The following is a 9,964-nucleotide window of genomic DNA, read 5'->3' as shown; positions in this document are numbered from 1 at the left end:
TACCGAACTCACCCTTTATTTTCATCTCTGTAGGAAATCCCCAACCATAGTGGGCTTGGAGCTGTGAGGGATTCGGAGTGGCCACATCATCTACAAAGTTGGTTTTTCTAAGTTAGTTTATTTTTATTATTTCATATTCTGATTTAATTTTGGGTTTTAAGTTGTAATAAGGCCGCTATTTAAATTTCTTTTTCCGCTATGGTTTTATTTTCTGATTATATTTATGCTATGTCGAAACTGCTAGTGTTAGGCTGCGCGGGTTTTCAAGATTAATGAACGTTTTCCAAGACTCAATAAGCACAACAAATGGATAGCCTAAAGATTGATAAACCGGTTTTTCATTCAACCACTATTTTTACAAAGACCACCCTAATCACTTAAACCAACGAATGCATACTAAGTCGTAAGTCCATGTGACACGTCAGATCTGGCCATAACGTCTAGGTCGGGTTTGGGGTGTTACATTACACATGCCATATACTCAACACATAAGCTCAATAGTACCAAAGTGAGAGTAGGATAGTGTGACGTAGTCTCCGACGATCCCCGAATCCGAGCTAGCTTTGAAGTCACTATAAAACATGAAAAAATAAACAAAGTAAGCTTTATAGCTTAGTAAGCTCGTTTGCAATAAACTCAATATAATCATAAATACACAATTCAACAAATTGAATATATCATCATGTAACTCATATTAACTAACAGACCTTTCACTTATTCAATCATAAAATTATATATGATCTTCATAAATCACTTTAATTTAAAGCTTATATGGTTCATGTACATACCTACACCATCACGTATCAATCTCATACTTAACCACGTCTTATATTTACCCGTTGAATCATTCGAAATACCATCGGATACTCGGGAAACTCGCACCCTAAGTGCCACATATATAGCCGAAGCTATCTCAATCTCGTATCACATAAACTACTTACACTAGAGCAATCAACGGGCCTGCTCACACAAGCTGTCAGTCGAAACGTAACTACACGATGCTGCTCACACAAGCTATTAAGTAACTGCAACACATGCTGGTATACTCAGCCACCGGTAGGATGTACAGGACCAGTACCCGGATCACATAATCACAATAAGCCTAATGACATGTCATTCATATCCTAATCTATTCCTACGGTTCAACTAGGATTTCACACTTATCGAATCGTCATCGAACGTATCCGTAGAGTTGTATTCACAATTCATTTAATATTAAAGCATTAAAAACATAATTATAACAATGCTTAATACATACGAACTTACGTCATACGCTAAAATGGCAAAACGAGTCAACTATTCCGAAACCTTGTTCTTTCCCCAATCTAAGTCCATCTTTCACCTTTCTTGATCTAAATATAATCAAATTTAACTTATTTAATCACCATTCTATTCAATTTAGTGCAAAATTCACATTAAGGCACTTTTACACATTTGCCTATTCAACCGAAACCCATGCTAGCCGAATTACAATTAGGTCCCTAGCAGACCATATTTTCCATTTATTGCACATTTTAACCACAAAGTTTCCAAATTTCACAATTTAATCTCTAATTTTCATTTTCACTAAAAATCACTTAACAAAACTTGTATAACTATCATCAAAAAATTATAATCTATCATCAATCATCAAAATACATGCTTATTCGTCAATAGAAACATTCTAAATCTTTAAAAAAATTGTAAAACAGTCCCTGGGCTAGCTAGACCTATTTGCAACGATCTAAAAAACACATAAATCATTAAAAAAATGGACAAAGATCACTTACCAGTTTAGCCTCAAAGTGACTGAACCTTAGAATAAGAAAAAAATGGTTTCTTTCCCTTTAGAAAATGGTTGAAGATGATGAATGGAGAAAGAAATTTGTTTTGTTTCATTCTAATTAACTTTAATTATCAAATTACCTATTTAACCTTAATGAAAAAACATTAAAATCATCATATTAATGTCCATCTTTGTCCACCCAATTTAAATTTGGGCTAATTGCAACATAAATCCCTTAACCTTTTAATGCCATATCCATTTAATACCTTTAGCTAAAAGAACATCACTTTTACACTTTACGCGATCTAGTCCTTTTTATCAAATTAAACACTCAAATAAAAATTTTTCTTAATGAAAATTTCACACAATGATATTATCATGCTGTAGACATTAAAATAGTAATAAAATAATTATTTTGACTTCGGGCTTGTGGTCCCAAAACCACTATTTCAATTGGACTAAAAACGGACGGTGACAACTCTCCCCCCTTAAGGATTTTTGTCCCCGAAAATCTTACAAGTGAATAGGTTAGGGTACTGTTTTCTCATAGCTTCCTCGAGTTCCACGTAGCTTCTTTGACACCATGCCGTTGTCACAAAACCTTTACCAAAGCTATGCGTTTATTTCTCAATTCTTTAACCTTCAAGTTAAAAACTCTAATAAAACCTCTAATCGGTTCTTCGTTGTACGTCATATCAGGTTGAATCTCAATATCTGATGGAGAAATTACGTGTGATGGATCTGATCTATAATGGTGCAACATCGACACATGAAACACATTGTGGATCTTTTCAAATTCTGACGATAGAGCTAGCCGATATGCCACTGGTCCTATTCTTTCAAGGATTTCGTACGGGCCCGATAAATTGCGGACTTAATTTACCTTTATGACCAAATCAAAGGATTATCTCCCACAGAGATACTTTCAGAAATACTTTATCACCGATCTGAAATTCAATGTCTTTTCGTTTCAAATCCACGTATAATTTCTGTCAATTTGAAGCTGTTTTCAAACTGTCGTGAATTACTTTCACTTTTTCTTCAGTCTTTCGAATCAAATCAACACAGTGAATGATCGTGTGTCATACACAGCTGAGACACATGCCTATGTCTCTACCCGTATTGAAGAAAATAGGCTATTTTAAAGCCACTTTTCTCACCCTTTTTTTTATCATCAACCTACACACAACACTCTCATATATCAATATATCCCAAGCAAGAAACCAATACAAATCAAAAATCAGGTTTTACATAAAATATAACATCACAAAACTCACTTACCTAAACTTACTAAAGTAGTCTCATTCATTGCTATACCAAAATCAACTACAAAGTATATGCATACAAACATAAACATATGTATCATTCACAACTATATTTGAAGTTTAACTCTTTTCTAAACTAATCCTATACATGTCATATAAACCATAGATTGTATTACAAAATCTATCAGAGAAATCTGGATAATGTGGCCCGATTTGCTGATCCAATCCTCCGAACTCAAGTCAATCTACAAGGAACATTAAACACCCAAGAGTAAACTTATAGAAGCTTAGTAAGTTCATAGGATTTAAAAAAAATCTTACCGAACAAATTATAATAAAACATTAAACCGGGCATTTCACTAACATTACCAGCCAATCACAACTTCAATTAATAAATTTTAGCTCAATATCAAAAACTTCTTATATTCTTCCATAATAAATCCATATGACACTTACCAATACTTGTCAATTTAGAGAACGCCTTACAAATTTGAGTACATCGTTTTCTTGATGCCGTAGTCCAACAATGGTCTTACACGTATATTGCCATGGCCTTGCCATGATCTTACACTTGTAGTGTGATAACCCAGTTATGGTCTTATTATTAGGGTGTCATAGCCCAGCTATGGTCTTACACTTATACATATACTGCCATGGTCCAACCATGGTCTTACGTTCACGATGCCATTACCTAGTTATGGTTTTTTCACTGAAATGCCATAGCCCAGCTATGGTATTATATTTAACACTTTGCCACGGTCCAACAATGGTCTTATCCGTCAATTCATCTTGTAACACAGAATGATCGTACTCAATCCTGCGTTCCACTTAATTTGAACATTCAATTTGATCTTCATATTATTACAATAATCATAAATTAATAATAAAAATATGAAATAATATAATATATCATTCCTAAATCATCAATTTATCATGAAATTTCAACCATATGAACTTACCTGGGTAATTTGTAGCAACCGTAAAATTCTAGGACTAATCTGTTAATTTTTCTTTTTCATGTTTATCTTCGGGTTCTTGATCTATAATGTAAAATTATTAATTCATTAGCATCTAATTCAATTCTAATTCACTTCAAAATTTATGCCCTTTAATTTTTGAAATTACACATTTACCTTAAATTTTACTATTTTTACAATTTAGTCCCTAATCAATTAACCTATCAATTGAGCTTATTTTTCTCAATTAACATTTTATCTTATCATTTTAGGCTACTCTACTGCCTTTGATATTCATAATTTTAACACCAAGCCCTAATTCTTAACTTTTTCACAATTAGGTCCTAAAAATCAATTCCTATTGAAATCACTTAATAAAATCATCACATAACAAAATTAGAGATTCAAATTCATGTCATAAACTTCCAACACTCATCCATGGTAACTTTCAAAATTACCCATAAAATCAAAAACAAATGAAACATATAATTGGACCTAGTTGTAAAATCTCAAAACACAAAAATTTCAAGAAAAGAACAAAAATTGAACTTACATTTAGCAAAAATATGAAAAAATAGCTTAGAATAACTCTTCAATGGCTATTTTTGGCTAGAGAAATGGGAAGATTTGTCTAGAATATCAATTTGGTCATTATTTTATTTAGTTAATTTGCAAAATTTCCAATTTTGCCCTTAGTTCACATTACTTCCTTACTAATTTCTATATTTCTACGGTCCAGCCAATGTAATTTAGGCCCAATTGCCCTTTAAATCCCTCTTATTTATTATTTGAGCTATTTAATCACTATTTCTTTAATTAACAAGTTTTTCACCTTTTTCAATTTAGTCCTTTTTAATTAATTAACTATCAAAACATTAAAATTTTCTAATGAAACTTTAATACTAATTCACTAACACTCCGTAAATATTTATAAAAATATTTACGGCTCGGTTTATGAAATTGAGGTCTCGTTTCCTCATTTTCAACCCAATTTACCTAATAAATTCTTTTAAATCACAAAATTCACTAATTCAAAAATATTTCTAAAATCACACTTGATTCATAAATATTAATTTATTAAATTTTCAAACTTACTCGTCGGATTAAGTGACCTCAAATCACTGTTTTCGACACCATTAAAAATTTGGTTGTTACACATGTTCTTTATATACATTAGCAGTTAAAGTCGATTACTAATGAATAACTTCTTCTTTAATAGTGATGTTGCGTATCCCGAATAATCTTTAGAAATAGAAATCTAATATCTCATCTAGAATTCTTTTAACTCACTAACTAACTATTGGCTTTGGCCACCTTATTTCTCAATCAATCGCTGAACTCTTCAGTTTCTCATTTGTGCCTTGATATAATATTTTAAAAACGAGGGGGTGGAGTTCGTAATGCCACAAAATTTAATTCTCCAGAATTCATATAACATAATATTCAATAATATCATAAACATTATAAATCTCTAATCTGACCTTTATAGATTTTGCTTATCATCAGAAACATTTTATTTTAAGGCTAGAATATTGCTTTCAACATCATCGGAAGTAACTTGATTGGAAAACAACTTTACCTATATGATAACATAATTCATTTGAGTCAGGAGATATCATACTATTACAGGTTATATAATGGAATGTATTCCTAGACTCCATACATGTTACGTTCAATCGAGAATCAACTAAATCGTAGCTCTGATGCCACTAAATGTAACACCCCTAACCTGTATCCGTCGCCGGAATAGAGTTACGAAGCATTATCGTAAAAACGTAACTCAAATTATTCATTTTGAACATTTCATAATCATTGCAAAATCCAATCAAACACATGCATAGCGTCCCTAATTTGAGCCCTCGACGCCAGAGAAACACTTTAGAAATGATTCAGGACTAAGTTGAAAACATTTAGAACTTCATGGAAACATATAAAAAATTCATACTGCAAGGACCACACGTCCGTGTCTTAGGCCGTGTGGACAAGAAATAGGAAAATTTTCAAGCCATTTCCTTCAACTTAATCAAGCATGATTCCATGAACCAATTACACATGCATTCAAGCCTTGAAAACATACTTAAAATATGCATAATGATGACTAAATCATTACACCATTTATCCATAGAACCAATATGCCAAAAGGCACCTCCATTACTAATCATCAAATCAACCTACACATAAACATATTTGGGCATAAATCAACCGCACACAACTACCTATTTTTATAACAAGCCATAGCATAATTGACCATATGCCAAACCACATCTAAACATACCATATTGGTAATTCAAAACATTCATTCATTTAGCCACATCCACACCAACCATTAAGTCACCAAAGTACCAAAAACACACCAACGATATTACCATATTTACAAGCCAGACATAACAACTAGATCATCAGACATGCCATTATGACCATGACCAAAACATCAAAATCTACTACAATTTATGCTGGATAGTGTGATGAATATCCGATTAGCTTCCAAACTAATCGAGCCTCCGATAATCTAAAAAGTAAAGGAAAGTAAATACGTAAGAAATGAATGTTTAGTAAGTTCGTATAAACTTTAAACAATACATTCCACTTCAACAATGAACTTTATAGGTTAAATAAAAAGTTATACCAATGCCTCAAGATTTATCAACTACTTAACCACCAATTCACAAATGAGAAAGTCTATCAACATCACTTCTTTTTCATTCCTAATATAATTGGATTTTTATAATACATATTACATAATCATTAACCCTTTCATAAGATCATGAACCATTCCATTTGCTTATTTTCCATTCTATTTACTTACTTTACATGTCATTTACTTAACATAAACTTAAATAACATCATCGATTCACGAATTAATAAATTTATTTGTGACATAGGTAAAATCATTCATAGCATAAGAAAATTTCTCACATATAAGTACGTCATTCAACTCATTAGTCCTTTTATCATCACATTACATCTCAATTATGAACTTACCATTTCATTACTTTTTTTCCTACTAGTTTCATTTGTATAATATAATATATAAGCATAAACATCAACCATAACCATAAGCTTGACACAAGCCTAAACATCATCATCAATACACAAGTTAGTGCATTTGTACACAACTCTTTTGGAATCAACCACGTGATAAACCATTTCATTAGAAAACACATCTTTTGATTCATACCACCTTTTTATGAACATAAGCATATGTCTATTTACACATTTACCATTTCAATGTACAATATTACAATTAAACATAATATAATTCAGCCATAAGCTTGGCACAAGCCTAAGCATTACCAACTACACATATTATTACATATATACATAATTCACTTGTAATATCACAAGGTAAGTCATTGCATAGGAACTAATTCATTTTGAAATCATTAATTTCATGAACATAAGTATACTTTCATTGAACATTTCTTTTTCAGTCCTTTACATAGATTCATAACATAAGTCATTTGCACACTTATCGTTCATTTCCTTTTTATGCTCGTTGAACTAGTAAGTTGACTCAGATGTTTGAGTAACTACACCATACCAAGGGCATCATAGATGCATAACAGGGGCACCAAGTGTAATCAGGAGCACAAATGTGCAATCAGGGGTATCGAAGTGCAAACAGGGGCACAGATGTGCATTTAAGGGTACTGAAGTACAAACAGGGGCACGTAAGTGCAATCAGGGTACCGAAGTACAAACAGGGGCACGTAAGTGCAATCAAGGTTCCGAAGTACAAACATGGGCACGTAGGTGCAATCAAGGGTACCGAAATACAAATAAGGGCACATAAGTGCAATCAGGGGTACCAAAGTACAAACAGAGGCACATAAGTGCAATCAAGTGTACCAAAGTACAAATAAGGGCACGTAACTGCAATCAAGGGTACCCAAGTACAAACAGGGGCACATTAGTGCAATCAAGTGTACCAAAGGACAAATAAGGGCACGTAAGTGCAATCAGGGGCACCGAAGTACAAATAGGGGCACGTAAGTGCAATCAGGGGTACCGAAGTACAAACAAGGGCACGTAAGTGCAATCATTCAATAATTAGCTATGAACATTTAATTACAAAACTATATTAAAAAAATGCAAGTAGAAATTTATTTATGTATTGAAACACTATAAACTTACCTGGCTAAATTACAGAAGTAACTAAGTACAGGGGCTATTTGGTAATTTTCAATTCTCTTCGATTTTTTACTCGTTCTTGATCTAAAATAATAATTTTATTCAATTCATTAATTTGGATAGAAAAACCAAATAATTTTATGAAATTTAGTCCTTTTTGAAATTTTTACAAAATTACACTCAATTTTTCATTTTTATTCAATTTAGACCTTATGTCCTAATCATGCAAATAAACCAATTTTATTGAAAATTCACACTATCCGAATATTAATAGCTTCCAATTCAGCCCATTTTTGCAACAATTTCACATCAAGTCTTTGTATTTTTACTATTTCAATAATTTAGTCCCTAATCGGTAAATTTATCAAAATCACTTAACAAAATAATTGTAAATAACAACCAATACCTCAGATTCATCATTTAACATCTAAAATCACAAATATTAATCAATAGTTACATTCAAAATCTTTAACAGTTTCAAAAACGAAGGTATGAGCTATCTAGACCTAGTTGTAATGATCTTGAAAATATAAAAATTACGAGAAACGGGTTCAAAACGAACTTACATGCATAAACTATATCATGACCGAAACTTCAAGCTCTCAACCATGACTTTCGATTGAAGAATAATAAACTAATTTAGGAAGATAACTTTTGTTTGTTATTTTTTAACCATTTTCTTTATTTTAATAATAAAATTAACATATAAAACATATAAAGTTTAAAGCTTTAACCGTCCACATCTTAAAATTTGGTAATTTATCCATTAAGGCCATCTAATTATGTTTCCTTAATCAATTAACACCTTTAAACTAATAGTGATTGACTTTTTTAACTATTACGATTTTGTCCTTTTTGCTGAATTAACTATCTAAACATTAAAATTTCTTAATGAAACTTTAATACAATCTTAATAACACTCTGAAAATATTTATAAAAATATTTATGGCTCAATTTATAGAAACGAGGTTACGATACCTCATTTTCTAAAACCACTTGACTTTAGGGTCATACCACTTGAACCCAATTGTCCTTCCATATAATATAAATTACCAATTCAAAATTTATTTTAACACCATAATTGACTCGTGAATATTAAATAGTAATATTTAAGGACTTTCTCATCGAATTTGTGGCCTCGAAACCACTATTTTCTATACTACAAAAAAACGGGCTATTACAAGTAGAGATTTGCTTTTCAAGCAAGCCTATGGTAATAACATTTCTTGTTCGACTATTAAGTGCATATTTCTTGAACCTCAAACATTTTGAGTGTTTTGAGTGAATCTTTAGTGAGGATGTCAATTCTTGTTGATTTTGAATTAAAGGTAATTACTTAAAAAATGGGAGACACCTATGTTTTCATACTTTAAAATTTTTGGCTTGGATTGTTTGAATTTTTTGTGTCCTTTTAGTTGAATTGCTAATGGAAGATAGTTTGTCAATTATTTTGAGACATTATTGATGAAAATAACAAATTGAGAAAGGTTAACTTTAATGTGGGTTGAGAATTTTGCTTAAGGACAAGCAAATGCTTAAGTGTGGGGATATTTGATAAGTGATAAAAGTAACATGTTTTAATCCCATTCTTAATGTATTTTTTTATTATTATTTATGCAAATTGGTGAATTTTATGCTACTAATCCTTTAAATTTATGTTTTTATACTTAGAAGAGAATTTGTGAGCAAAATGAGTGAAAAACGATCGAAAATCAAACAATTGGTGCAGATTTCAAGAGCCACACGTGCTAGGCCTTCCTACACGAGCTGGACACACGATAGTGTGAGTGACACGGGCTGAACAAACGGCTATGCGCCAAACCATATCGATTTCAAGATTTGAATTC

This window comes from Gossypium hirsutum, chromosome A07, assembly GCF_007990345.1.
Source record: "Gossypium hirsutum isolate 1008001.06 chromosome A07, Gossypium_hirsutum_v2.1, whole genome shotgun sequence".
NCBI lineage: Eukaryota > Viridiplantae > Streptophyta > Magnoliopsida > Malvales > Malvaceae > Gossypium > Gossypium hirsutum.
The sequence above is the reverse complement of the archived record's forward strand: the minus strand, read 5'-3'. Positions refer to the sequence as shown.